The sequence below is a fragment of the Ornithorhynchus anatinus genome, chromosome 4 (genome assembly GCF_004115215.2).
Source record: "Ornithorhynchus anatinus isolate Pmale09 chromosome 4, mOrnAna1.pri.v4, whole genome shotgun sequence".
Classification (NCBI taxonomy): Eukaryota; Metazoa; Chordata; class Mammalia; order Monotremata; family Ornithorhynchidae; genus Ornithorhynchus; species Ornithorhynchus anatinus.
In genome coordinates, this window is record NC_041731.1 from 81298364 (window position 1) to 81312852 (window position 14489).

At 43.5% G+C, this 14489-nt stretch overlaps 1 protein-coding gene and 1 non-coding gene across 3 annotated transcripts in view; both read left to right on the forward strand.

Annotated features, from left to right (window-relative positions):
• NR5A2 (nuclear receptor subfamily 5 group A member 2) overlaps nt 1-14489 on the forward strand; it is a 163078-nt gene that overhangs the window by 107141 nt on the left and 41448 nt on the right. The gene's annotated exons all lie outside the window — the stretch shown is intronic.
• On the forward strand, nt 13167-13304 carry LOC114811797. The gene has a single exon (XR_003759493.1). It is a non-coding gene; the product is annotated as a small nucleolar RNA SNORA7 (small nucleolar RNA).

Sequence of the window (14489 nt, forward strand, 5' to 3'; positions counted from 1 at the left end):
AGGTCCTTTGTTAACCTTTTAAATCTCACATGGACTCTTAGGTGAGTTTCACCATTAATGGTGTCTTCCTAGAATATGGAAAACAACTCTACGTATATTTCCAGGTACCAATCCATCTCATCGGTGTGTCCTTGTTTCTTAGTATCATCCGATAATATTTTCTTTAAATTCTTATAAAAATTCATCTTTTCAATGTTACTGGTATCCACTAATAATAATTATATTCTGTACTATAATTATGAGTAAAACACTGTGCTTAGCACGAGGGCAGATATGGGGTTCCAAAAAGGTAGTGAAAGAAGGTATCTTTACCCGGAATTTACAGATGAGGAAACTGAGGAAGGCACAGAGAGGTGAAGTAAATTGCTCAAGATCACACAGCAGGCCCATGACAGAAGATCTAGGACTAGACTCTGGGTCTTCTGACTGCCAGTCCTCCAGCCTGCCTTCTCTTACTTACTACCAGCACTTCAAGCTGAACAAACTTACTAGCTATCACTAGATCTTTTTATGGTATTTATTAAGAAATTACTACTTCCAGGCACTGTATTAAGCACTGAGATAGATTTAAACTAATCAAGGTGGACACAGTCCATGTCCCACATGGGGTTTATAGTACTAATCTCTAAATTACAGATGAGGTAACTGAGGCCCAGAGAAATGAAATGACTTGCCCAAGGTTACACAACATTCGTGGCTTAGTGGCAAGAGCACAGGCTTGGGAAGCAGAGGTCGTGGGTTCTAATCCCACCTCCATAACTTGTCAGCTGTGTGATTTTGGGCAAGTCACTTATCTTCTCTGTGCCTCAGTTACCTCATCTGTAAAATGGGGATTACGACTCTCATGGGGGACAAGCTGATTACCTTATATCTACTCTAGTGCTTAGAACAGTGCTTTGCACATAGTACGCGCTTAGCAAATGCCATTATTATTCTTTTCCATTTAGACTGTGAGCCCATTATTGGGCAGGGATTGTCTCTACCTATTGCCGAATTGTACATTCATTCATTTAATCATATTTATTGAGCGCGTACTGTGTGAAGAGTACCGTACTAAGCACTTGGAAAGTACAATTCAGCAATAAAGAGAGATAATCCCTGACTACAGTGGGTTTACAGTCAAGAGGGGACAACAGACAAGTGGCGGAGCTGGGATTAAAACCCAGGTCCTCCTGACATCGAAACCCGTGCTCTATCCTAGCAGCACTTGTGTATGCATGTCTATTCATCTGTACATTCAGTTATTTATTTTGATTATTCTGGTTGTAAATAATTGTATGTTTTTCGTCCTCCATCATAGTGTCAGCTGCTTGTGGGCTGGGGACTTTTTTTTGTGTTGTGCTCTCCCAAGCATTTAGTACAGTTCATTGTACTTAGTAGATGCCCAATCAGTACTATTCCTTCTACTATTAATCCCATGATCTTTCCACTACATCACACTATCTGTGGAATATGATTTTTAAAACCTGTTGGTTTTAGAGTATCGTGCATTGCAAAGTACAAATGAATTATATTATGACTGGGAAATCCTCAATAATTGATCTCGATGTTTATATTCAAATTGTTTTTTTTTAATATGGGGAAGCAAAGTAATACCCAGAAAATTAGGTTGTTTTTATTAGGTATTATCTGGGCAGGTACAGGAAAAAGGCACACAACAGCACCAAATCCTCTAAATAGTCTTCAGAGGCCTTACCAAAGCACTCACTGTCATCAGCAGATTGAGCTCCGGAAGTTACTAAACAGTCAATCAGTCCATCATATTTATTGAGCACTTACAACTGTACTAAGTGCTTGGGAGAGTACAATGCAACAATGTAAGACATATTCAGCGTGGTGCAGTGGAAAGAGCACGGGCTTTGGAGTCAGGGCTCATGAGTTCGAATCCCAGCTCTGCCACTTGTCAGCTGTGTGACTGTGGGCAAGTCACTTAACTTCTCTGTGCCTCAGTTCCCTCATCTGTAAAATGGGAATTAAGACTGTGAGCCCCACGTGGGACAGCCTGATTCCCCTGTGTTTACCCCAGCGCTTAGAACAGTGCTCTGCACATAGTAAGCGCTTAACAAATACCAACATTATATTCCCTGCCCACAAGGAGCTTACAGCCTAGAGGATTCCTTAAGTTGGTCAAGATTCTGAGCCTACTTCATGGTGGCACTGGCTCTCTGGGTCAGAGCCAAGGCTGCCTTGACTGATCCATCTCCCTATGCAAGTGGAGGAAAGCAGGGATGTGAAGAGGGCCTGGCCCTGTTCAACTTATTCTAGGCAGCCATGCTGGAGGAGGCAATGAGAGACTTGAATTTGGATGTTAGGATAGGTTTCTGCCCCTCTGGTTAACTTTTCCAACTCAAAAGACTTCATCAAAAATCCTAGAAACTGTCATTCATTCAAGAATTAATCAATCAATCGTATATTTTGAGTGCATATTATATGCAGAGCATTGTACTTTCCCAAGCGCTTAGTACGGTGCTCTGCACACAGTAAGCGCTCAATAAATTTGAATGAATGAGTGAAATGAATGATAGCATTTGGGAGAATATAGTACAATTACCATAATTACTGTATGCAGTGGACTGCTCCTCAGAGACTCACGCCCAAGAAGAAGTGGAATTGATTATGGCTGTAAGCTCGTTTTGGGCAGGGAATCTTTCGGTTTATTGGTATATTGCACTCTCCCTAGTGCTTAGTACAGTGCTCTGCCCACAGTAAGCGCTCAATAAATACAAATGGGTGAATGAATGAATGAATCGATTCACCAAATCAGTCAGACATTACAGGCTGACAATAAGTCTAAAGAAAACCACGATCATGAGTCAGCCTACAGCAGGGAAGCCATATATGCCTTTTATAATGGTGACCCCAAGTTAAACACAGTCACAGAATTCTGTTACCAAGGCAGCAAACCAACCCATGATGCAGTGAGAGACAAGGAAGTAAGTAGCAAAGAGACTCAAGAAGGTCAGCACATTCTTTGGGAGACTGTCAGTATGGTGATAGGGTTGGATTCAGGGTCCAGACCAAACCAAAGGTTTACAGAGCACCTCAATCTCACCTGTCTCTCCACCAACCCCTCACCCATGTCCTGTTGCTGACCTGTAACAACCTCCCTCCTCAAATCCAACAGACAATTACTCTCTCCCAACCTATTGAGGGCACATCTCCTCCAAGAGGCCTTCCCAGACTAAGCCTCCCCTTTCCTCATCTCCCACTCTGTTCTGCATTGGCATGACTTGCTCCCTTTGCTTTTCCCCCTCCCAGCCCCACAACACTATGTACATTCTGTAATTTATTTATTTGTATTGATATTTACCTCCCCAACACTCGATTGTGTGCTCGTTGTGGGCAGGGAATGTGTCTATTTATTGTTGTATTGTACTCTCCCAAGAGCACAGTAATAATAATAATAATATTGGTATTTGTTAAGCGCTTACTATGTGGAGAGCACTGTTCTAAGCGCTGGGGTAGACACAGGGGAATCAGGTTGTCCCACGTGGGGCTCACAGTCTTAATCCCCATTTTACAGATGAGGTAACTGTGGCACAGAGAAGTGAAGTGACTTGCCCACAGTCACACAGCTGACAAGTGGCAGAGCTGGGATTCGAACCCATGACCTCTGACTCCAAAGCCCGTGCTCTTTCCACTGAGCCACGCTGTGCTCCGCACACAGTAAGCGCTCAATAAATACAATTGAATGAATGAATAGTGCTGTGAGACCTGGATCACACACAAAGCCTTCACATCTGGCACCTTGAGCAGGTCACCGGTATCATTTACAGGCCACACTCAATATCAAATAGCAAGACAAGATCAAGATCCAGCGTTTAGTACAGTGTCTAATATAGTAGGTGCTTAACAAATACCATAAAAAAAGATACAATGAAGTTCTCGAACAGAGTCATTCTCCTACCTTTGAAGTTGTGTTCATCTTAACGCAGCCAAGCTGTGTGGGACACATAGAGTGAAAGAGTGTCAACTGGATACCGGAACAGCTGTTTGGAAATTTGAAATTTTGAAACGAAAGGCAAGTTGGACACGGGAAGACTTTTAAGGCCAAAGAAAAACAAAACCTTAGACAGAGCTGCATCTCAGATGAAAACTGGAACTCAACTACTGAAAATAGACCATAGTGCACTACTATTAACTGTGAAGATAGACCATAATGCACTACTATTAAGAAAGAAGTGGATTTTTTTGAACAAAAGCTTCATGTGGAACAAGGAGCAAGGAAGCAAAAGAGAAAACAGCACCAGGTGCTCCACTTATTAAACATAACACAAGAAGGCACAGCCTTTTTGTGTGCAAAATGAAGCTGGAACTGTTGTTCCCACAATGCCCTTTTCAGACACACTTGCTCCCACAGGTGAATTTCATTCCCAGTGGTGTCTTCATTGAATAAAGAAGACAACGGTTGAGACTTAGGAGCCCGAATGTTGTAAACAATAAACAAATTGCCGGGGGGTTGAAATCTATTTGGGAGTATTTTTCCGAGTGGGCTGTCCAAAATCTCCCCTTCATGTCCCCTGCTCCCTCTCACTATCCCCAAATCCACTCTCTCATCCTTCTTGGCTATTTTTCAAGAAGAGATTTCCCCAGATGTATCTCTTTCGCTAGCCTCTGACCTCATCCCTTCTCACTTTCTAAAAGCACAAGTACCCACTGACTAATTTCCTTTCACTTCAAGGGTGAGGAAAGTGAGGCTTTGAGCTGCCATAGAATGCACATTTTTGCCAACGTGGAACCCTTTTCTTTCCAACAACAATTTGGGAAGATTAAGAGCTTACCATAATTATTATTACTTTTACAGGTCAGGGCGATGAGGCCAGGCTAACTTTGTTATATGTACAATGGTTTAATACAGTGCTCTTCATTCAGTAAGTGCTCAGAAAATACAGCTGATTGATTGATAACCCATTAAACACACTCTCTCCCAGTTTGTTCTCACTGAGACCAAGTTGTCAGCACCTGTAATGGCTGGTGAGATGGAGAGGTAAGTCAGTCAGTCATATTTATTGAGCATTTATTGTGTTCAGAGCACTGTACTAAGCACTTGAGAGAGAACAACATAACAGTAAACAGACTCAACCCTGCCTGCAACGAACTTACAGTCTATAAGGAGAGACAGATGTTAATATAAATAAATAAATTACAGATATGTACATAAGTGCTGTGGCGCTGGGAGGGGAGATGAATAAAGGGAGCAAGTCAGGGTGATGCAGAGGGAATGGGAGAAAAGGAAAGGAGAGCTTATTCAAGGAAGGGTTCTTGGAGATGTGCCTCCAATAAGTCTTTGAAGGGAGGGAGAGTGATTGTCTGTCAGATAACAGCTGATTTGGTGTTTCTTCCCCAATGGCTGAGACCATGCAGCTCCTGCCACATCTGCCATTTTGGTATCACCTGCTTCTGGCTCCACTATGTCTGTTGGCATTTTCGACCCAGAGTCTATCCTGCATCAATCTCTGCTTTCCTGACCTTGACACAGTCTTGCCTGGCCACTGCTGCTCTCCTGGGAGCTCCCTGCTGTCTTCACTCTCCCCACCACCCCACCCTGACGGGGTCCCTCTGGCCATTGATCAGGTGACGGGATGGGAAATTGAAGCCAACCTAATGTGGGACACTTGGTCATTTTACACTTTCTCAGTTGCAGACCTCAGCCTAAGGGGAAGCAATGGAAAATGCATTCTTATTCTTGACGGTGTCCTGGGCCCAAACAATGATGTGCGGAGAAAGCGCTTTGACAAACTGACCGGTCAGCAGTCCCTGCTGTCTGGAAAGAATTTGTTCTGGAGTCTCTCAGATTGGTTTTCCTGCTTTTCTGAAATCCCAACTGCTCCCCAGTTCACCTAACAGCAAAGAGGAGAAGGACACTGCAATTCCACTTTCAGTGCATCCCTCCTCATACCCAACATTGCGATATAAATTACTTTTAAGCCATACAATGGTTGTTCAATTGATAGAATTTCCTCTATTACTTTTGGATCGCAACTCCTGTTACATCATTTCATTCCCAAGGGAAGGCCCCTCGAGAAAATTTGATGCATTCTTTTTTGCTATCAGATAACATCCATAAAAAAAAATCCCAAATCCCTCAAAAACAAGCTGATGAGTGTTCATTAGAAACGCTGGTGTTTGAAAGTCCAAGAGAAAAATCTCAGGAAGGCTTTATCCCTGACCTTCTGTGGAAGCAAGGCTGGTGGTCTTAACAAATTCCATTGCGACATTATCCTGCTGACTGGTGCAAGTCCTTCTGAAAGAATTCCCAATCAATCAATCAGTCAATGGTATTTATTGAGTTCTTGTTAATAATAATAATAATGTTGGTATTTGTTAAGCGCTTACTATGTGCCAAGCACTGTTCTAAGTGCTGGGGTAGACATAGGGGGATCAGGTTGTCCCACGTGGGGCTCACAGTCTTAATCCCCATTTTACAGATGAGGGAACTGAGGCACAGAGAAGTTAAGTGACTTGCCCACAGTCACACAGCCGACAAGTGTCAGAGCTGGGATTCGAACTCATGAGCCCTGACTCCAAAGCCCATGCTCTTTCCACTGAGCCACGCTGCTTCCCGCAGCATGCAGGACACTGTACGTTGTTGTGTGCAGGACACTGTATTAAAGCAGTTGTAAGACTGCAGTACAATAGAGTATTAGACACAATCCCTGCCCACAAGGAGCTTACAGTCTAGAGAGGGAGAGAGATACTGGAACAAATACAGATAGGAGAAATGGCAGGGTATAAGGATATGTACCTAAATGCTATGGGTTGAATATCAGGTGCTTAAAGGGTGAAGATCCAAGTTCAAGTGTGATGCAGAAAAGAGATTGAGTAGGGGAAATGAGGGCTTAGTCAGGGAAGGCCTGGCGTGCTTCCAGTACTCTTATCAGTCTCGGCTATGGGAGGGAGAGTCAAACAGAGGCATTCCCATTCCATTCATAGCTTGGCCAGTGGCTAGCAAGTGGAAGGCCATCTTCTATAAGTCAAAACTCACCCATGCTGGACAGCAGTGGCAACGGCTGAGAGTCGAGTTTGGAGATTCAAGTTTACTGCTCAGGAGAAGGCAGTGGAAAACCACTTTTGTATTTTTACCAAGAAAACTCTGTGGATACACTACCAGAATGAGTGCAGATTGAGAATGGGGTGTTCTGGGAGAGATGTGTCCAAGGAGTCTGTGGGTCGGAGATGACTCGACAGCATAAGACAAGACAAATGAAAGTGGGGAGAGCAGTGGTCTGTCGTATATGAAGGAGGAAGGTCTTCTAGTCCAGAGGGGAGGATGTAAGCAAGGGGTCAAGGATTATGTAGACATAAATTGGCATTAGAGGAGCAGAGTGTGCAAACAGGACTGTAGTAGATTAGTGCAGCAAAGGTAGGAAGGAGAGAGCTAATTGAGTGTCTCAAAGCCAATAGTGAGGAGTTTCTGTTTGATCCAGAGATGGATGGGCAATCACCTGAAGTTTTTGAAGAGAGGGTGGCACAAACTGAACTTTTCTTTTAGGAAAACGATCCGAGCTGCAAAGCAAAGTACGGATTGGAGTGGGGAGAGACAGGAGACAGGGAGGTCAGAGAGGAGGTTGATACAGTTGTCAAGGCAAGAGATGATAAATGCGCACATCAGGCATGGCAGCAGTTTGGATGGAGAGGAAGGGATAGATTCTAGAGATGTTGTGAGGGTAGAATGAAAGGATTTGGTAACATTGAATAGGTGACTTGAATGAGAGAGATAAGTCGAGTTCAGTAGCCCTGTTTGAGAGACGGGGGGAGGTATTGTCTACAGTGATGGGGAAGTCAAGGCATCACTATCACCCCATGGGATGTTTGGGGTACTACTTATCCACCAGCAAGTTCAGAGGTCCGTGGGAGGGGTAGGATCCAGTCCATCTACCTCCATGTTCAGGCTAACATCTGGCATGCTGACCGGGGAGTTTTCTTAGGAATACCAACTGAGGTTCCGCTGTCCATGGCCTCCAGATTCTTGCATTGCAGAGGGAATTTACCATCACACTGGATCTCATTAGCCTGCATAATTCTCTCTGTCTTAGGTTTCCAGGTTGAATCAGTCATTTAACGGTACTGGTTGCTTACTGTGTTCAGAGCACTCTATTAAGGGCAAGGAAGGATACAGTCCAATAGAGTTGTCCTCAAGGAGTTTACAGTCTAGTAAAGGATTTTACAATATAGTGGATTGGAATATTGGTGAGGGAGAGAAGGAGAATAACTTGTATCCAAAACAAAAATTATGTGGAAAAATATTGAGTCAGTTTAATGAACATGAATATTTTCAAATAATTTAATAAGCACAACGATAAAACCCAGAAAGCTGTGGCTTAGATTAGGGTGTGGTGATAGTGGTGTGTCTAAGTCTATGTGCAAAATATTACTGTGGCTATTGGAAATATGCAAGTAGGCAGTAGACCGGATAACTGGATAATAATCAAATGTGCTGGCATTTTTCCATGGCTTTCTGTGTCATTACAGTGCAAAGTGTATAGTACAGTGCTCTGCACATAGTAAGCACTCAATCAATCAGTCATGTTTATTGAGCACTTATTGAGCACTGGAGTACGCCCTTGGGAGAGTAAAATAGAACAGAGTTGGTAGACATGTTCCACTATTGATTGATTGACTGGTAGGTGATTTGAATCCATTAATACTATAACAGTATCATTTCTACTTATAACCAAAAAGGGTCTCCTCCCCAAGGAAGGAAATTGCAGGCACTAATTTCTGTCACATAAAAGGGAAAATATGAGAGGGTTGGGGAAGCAGCGTGACCTAGTGGCAAGAGCACAGGCCTGGGAGTTAGAGGACATGGTTTCTAAAACCAGATCCACCACCTGTGCTGTGTGACCTTGGGCAAGTTACTTAACTTCTCTGTGCCATATTATCTCACCTGTAAAATGGGGATTAACACCATGAGTCCCACGTAGGACAGGGAGTGTGTCCAACCCAACTTGCCTATATCAACCTCAGTGCTTAGTACAGTGCCTGGAACTTAATAAGCACTTAACAAATACAACAATTATTATTTATTATGAAGATACCTGCATCTAAATGCCTCCATGTGACTTGCTAATCTATTTGGCTTTGTTGGTGGGTGGTCTGGAGAGGTGCTCTACATAAGACAATGTGTCAGAATCCCCTGGGGTGACCTGCCCCATCCAGCTAGGTTGGCTTCATTGGAGAAGAAGTCTCCAGAGTGTCCTGTAGAAAAGCAGTGTTACCTAGTGGAAAGAGCATGGGCCTAAGAATCAATGGACCTGGATTCAAATGTCCACTCTACTCCCTCTACCACCCCCCCTTCACCTCTCCGCAGCTTAACCCTCTTTTCCCCCCATTTCCCTCTGCTCCTCCCCCTCTCCCTTCCCACCCCTCAGCACTGCACTCGTCTGCTCAACTATATATATTTTCATTACCCTATTTATTTTGTTAATGAATTGTACATCGCCTTGATTCTATTTAGTGGCCATTGTTTTTACGAGATGTTCTTCCCCTTGACTCTATTTATTGCCATTGTTCTCGTCTGTCCGTCTCCCCCGATTAGACTGTAAGACCGTCAAATGGCAGGGACTGTCTCTATCTGTTGCCGACTTGTTCATTCCAAGTGCTTAGTACAGTGCTCTGCACATAGTAAGCGCTCAATAAATACTATTGAATGAATGCTTGCTACAACTGTATGACCTCAGGCAAGTCACTTCACTTCTCTTGCTTCAGTTTTCACATCTGTAAAGTAAGGATAAAATTTTCATTGTCATTCATTCAATCATATTTATTGAGCATTTATTATGTGCAAAGCACTGTATTAAGCACTTGGGAGAGTACAGTACAGCAACAAACAGACACATTCCCTGCCCACAATGAGCTCATGGTCTAGAGGGGGAGACAGACTTTAATATACATAATAGAATAAAGCAATTACAGATATATACATATGTGCTATGGGGAAGGGAGGGAGGATGAATGAAGCGAGCAAATCAGGGTGATGCAGTAGGGAGTGGGAAAAGAGGAAAGGAAGGCTGAGTCAAGGAAGGCTTCTTGGAGGAGATGTGCCTTCAATAAAGCCTTGAAGTAGGGTTCTTCCTTCCCCTTATATTGTGAGCTCTTTTTTGGAGCTAGGATTGAGTGTGGTCTAATTATCTTGAATTGACCTCAGGGCTTAGTATAATGCTTGGCACATATAAGTGCTTAAAAAGTACCACAAGGATTGTTAGACACCAATACAGGACCCAAACTGGATCCAGTAGCGTTAATTGTGCTTTCCAACATATTTCAGTGCCAAGAAATGCCTTGATCACTTAGAGAATGTCAGTCAATGTACAAGAAATCCACACTGGCCCAAATCCAGCCCAATAACTGTATGACAAATAGAAACCCAAATAAGGTTGTTATTTCTCCCTCTGGCCCCTCAGATTGTCGGCATTTCTTCAGCCCCGGCTGCTAAAACAGTGCTGCAGGGAATTCTGTATGCTGTCCCAGTTGTGAATGGATGAAGTCTTTCTTTTTTTTCCCTAGAGAATAAAAGAAATTCTTCATCATTTGCAGATGCCAGCAGAGTTTGTTTTTATTAACATAATGGGGCCGCGGTTTTACCAGGATGAGCAAATAGCACTCAGTGTGACCGCTGAGACCATCTGCTGGGTCCTGAACGCTCCACCGGTGATTTCCCAGTCGCTTCCTCATTCATTAAGGCTCCATTTCTATTTCCGTGGCTATCTCTGGCTTTAAAGGAAAAGCGGCTAGTGTATGCCCAGCACACCTGCGTGTTTCCAGGCAAGGCAGACAAAAGATATGAAAGGAGTGTTTGAATGGAAAGTGCAGGACTTAGGGAAAATGAATGTGTGTAAGTAAGCCAAATGGACCGCTGTGATCAATAAAAGCTCACATTCTTGTCCTAATGGCCAGCATCGAAGTGAGTGACTCTTCCCTTTGCTTTCGTATGGTAAACTGCAACCCAAAAATACTGTCTGTTAAATGGAACTTGGCCTCCTCGTTGACAGAAACCCCAGAGTCACTAAGGTTATGTGGGGAATAGTCAGCTTCTTTTGGCTTAACTCTGGGGTGATTTCTTTAACATTTCAGCCAGCGAAATGATTTCTTCATCTAGAGCCTATTTGTATCTTTTGACTAATGACTGAGATTACACCCCCAAATAATTACAATTGTGGTATTTGTTAAGCGTTTACTATGTACTGAACTCAGGGGTAGATACCAGGTAATCAGGCCAGACACAGTCCCTGTCTCACATGGGACTCACAGTTTAAGTAGTGGAAGATCAGGTCTTGAATCCCCATTTTACAGATGAGGAAACTGGCACAGAAAAGAGAAGTGATTGTCTAAAGTCACACATAATAATAATAATGATGGTATTTGTTAAGCATTTACTAAGTGTCAATCACTGTTCTAAGTGCTGGGGTAGATACAAGCTAATCAGGTTGGATGGAGATGAGATAGTGAGGTACAGAGAAGTCAGTGCCCAAGGTCACATAGCAGACAAGTGGCAGAGTTAGGATTAGAACCCAGATCCTTCTGCGTCCCAGGCCCCATGCCAGGACTTAATACAGTTCTTGGAACACAGTTAGCACAATAAGCATCATATTGAGGGAACCAACAGCTCTTTCAAACATGGTATCCATGTAAAGGCTCTGTGACTCTGCTTCTTCAACTAACACTTTTTCCTTATGTCTCTGATTACCAAATGCCCCTCTGACTCTGCTACTCACCAGGAAGGTCCGACGGCTGTTTTGTTTTTTTAATTTCTCAGAAGTCCATAGCAATCCTGTTGCCCTAAAGGGATCTGTACTTCTACCTGGCTTTCAGTTGCCCTATTTAATAATAGTAATAATAATAATAATTGTGGTATTTGTTAAGCACTTACTATGTACCAGACACTGTACTAAGCACTGAGGTGGAGAAAAGCAAATCGAGCTGGACACAGTCCCTGTCCCAGGTGGGCTTACAGTCTCAATCCCCATTTTGCAGATGAGGTAACTGAAGCACAGAGAAGTGAAGTAACTTGCCCGAAGCCAAGCAGCAGACAAGTGGTGGAGCCGGGATTAGAATCCATGACCTTCTGACTCCCAGGACTATGCTCTGTCCACTACACCATGTTTCCTAGGAAGGAAAATATTCTAAAGCAAGTATTTGCAATGTGTCCCTTCTGCCGGAGCAGGTGAATAGAACGTGAACACTATGTAGATTTCACCCAAAGGAACTATTGTGTTCTTTTCTGTTTGCTTGTTTGATGATTCACTCTTGTTTGATCATCCATTGGTGCCTTCAGTGTGGCTTTCCAACCAGGTCACGTTAACCCGTTATGAATCTGGAAACCCTATCTGCGGGATAAGTAGCCATGTTCTTTTACCTTAGTTGATTTTTTACTTAGAATGAATCCGGAATGAAAAATCAAGAGAACCCAAATTTGGAAACCAATACAGAAAAATTCACATTTAAATTTATCATTCTCAGATACCGGGGCCTCCTGAAAACCTGGCTATTTGGTAAATAATCAATCCATCGATCAATCAGTTTTATTTATTGAACTTTTACTGTGTGCAGAGCACTCTACTAAGTGCTTGGAAGAGTACAGTATAACCATATAACAGACACATTCCCTGCCCATTCATTTGTTCATTCATTCAATCGTATTCATTGAGCACTTACTGCTTACTGTGTGCAGAACACTGTACTAAGTGCTTGGAAAGTACAATTCAGCAACAGATAGAGACAAGTCTAAAAGGGGGGAGACAAAAAACAAAACAAAACAAGTAGATAAGCACCAAGTAGATAGCACTTGAAGTAATAGCAATAGTAATAGTGAAGTAATAACCCACATGAGCCTACAGTCTAGAGGGGGAGACAAACATTAATATAAATAAATGATGATGATAATTATATTTGTTAAGTGCTTACTATGTGCCAATCACTGTTCTAAGCACTGGGGGAGATACAAGGTGATCAGGTTGTCCCACATGGGGCTCACAGTCTTTAATCCCCATTTTACAGATGAGGTAACTGAGGTGGCGCAGAGAAGTTAAGTAACTTGTCCAAGGTCACACAGCTGACCAGTGGCGGAACCGGGATTAGAACCCACAACCTCTGACTCCGAAGCCCGTGCTCTTTCCACAGGGCCACGCTGCTTCATAAATGAATTATGGATCTGTACATAGTGCTATCCCCTCTCAGGGTCACACCTAGAGAATTTCCAGAACTCTACCACTCTTGGCTACAGGAGGGAGAGTCAAGCAGAGGCCTATCCATTCCTTTCCTAGCTTGGCCAGTGGCTAGTGAGTGGAAGGCGATCTGCTACAAGTCAAAACTCACCTGTGCTGGACAGCAGCGGCAGGGGAGGGAATCGAGGGTGGAGACTCAAGTTTACTGAGTAGAAGGAGGCAATGGTAAACCATTTCTGTATTTTGACCACGAAAACTCTATGGATCCACTACCAGAGCGATTGCAGATGGAGAGCGGGGCGTTCTGGGACACCTGTGTCCATGGTGTCGCTATGGGTCAGAAACAACTCAAAGGCACAGGACAAGACAAGACATAGTGCTCTGCTGCATTAACTATAAGCAGAAAGGCAATTGCGAGACAAAGTTTAAAACTCTCTTAGTGAAGCAATCGCAAAATGCTGACAAAATGTGGTGTGCTCAATAGTGCTGCCTGGGAGAGATACCGATTGCTTTGCTATCTCAATTCTGGTATCGTTGCGAAGGGTGGGGTTTCTGACTGTATCTGTGGCTGAAGGAAACCCTCCCTTAGGCCTGATTGAGGCCCTTGGCAAGTAAGAGCTGGCCCACAAGCTATAATAATCGTCGTAGTAGTGATAGAGATACTAGTAGAAGTAAGTGGTTATAAATACTATTACTATGAGTATTAGTAGTGGCAGGTAAAGTGGCCTAATGGAAAGAACACAGGCCCAGGAGTCACAGGACCTGAGTTCTAATTCTGACTCTGCCAACTTGCCTGCTGTATGACATTGGGCAAAACGTTCTGGGCATGTCACCCCCTTCTCAAAAATCTCCAGTTGATAGGCAACCACTGGAGATTTTTGGTTGCCTATCAACCTCCGTATCAAGCAAAAACTCCTCACTATTGGCTTCAAAGCTCTCCATCACCTTGCCCCCTCCTAACCTACCTGACTTCTCTCCTCCACAGCCCAGCCTGCACACTCGGCTCCTCTGCCACTAACTCCTCACTGTGACTCATTCTTCCCTGTCCCGCCGTCGACCCTGTCCTACCTCTGTCCTGGAATGGCTTCCCTCTTCATATCTGTCAAACAATCACACTCCCCTCCTTCAAAGCCGTACTGAAGACCTCCAAGAGGCCTTCCCAGACTAAGCCCCCCTTTCCCTCAGCTCCCCCTCCCCTCCCCATGCTCCCTCGCTCTACCCCCCTGCCTCACAGCACTTGTGTATATATGTACATTTCTGTAATGCTATTTATTCATATTAATGACTGTTCATTTGTTTTGATGTGTATATTTCTATAATTCTATT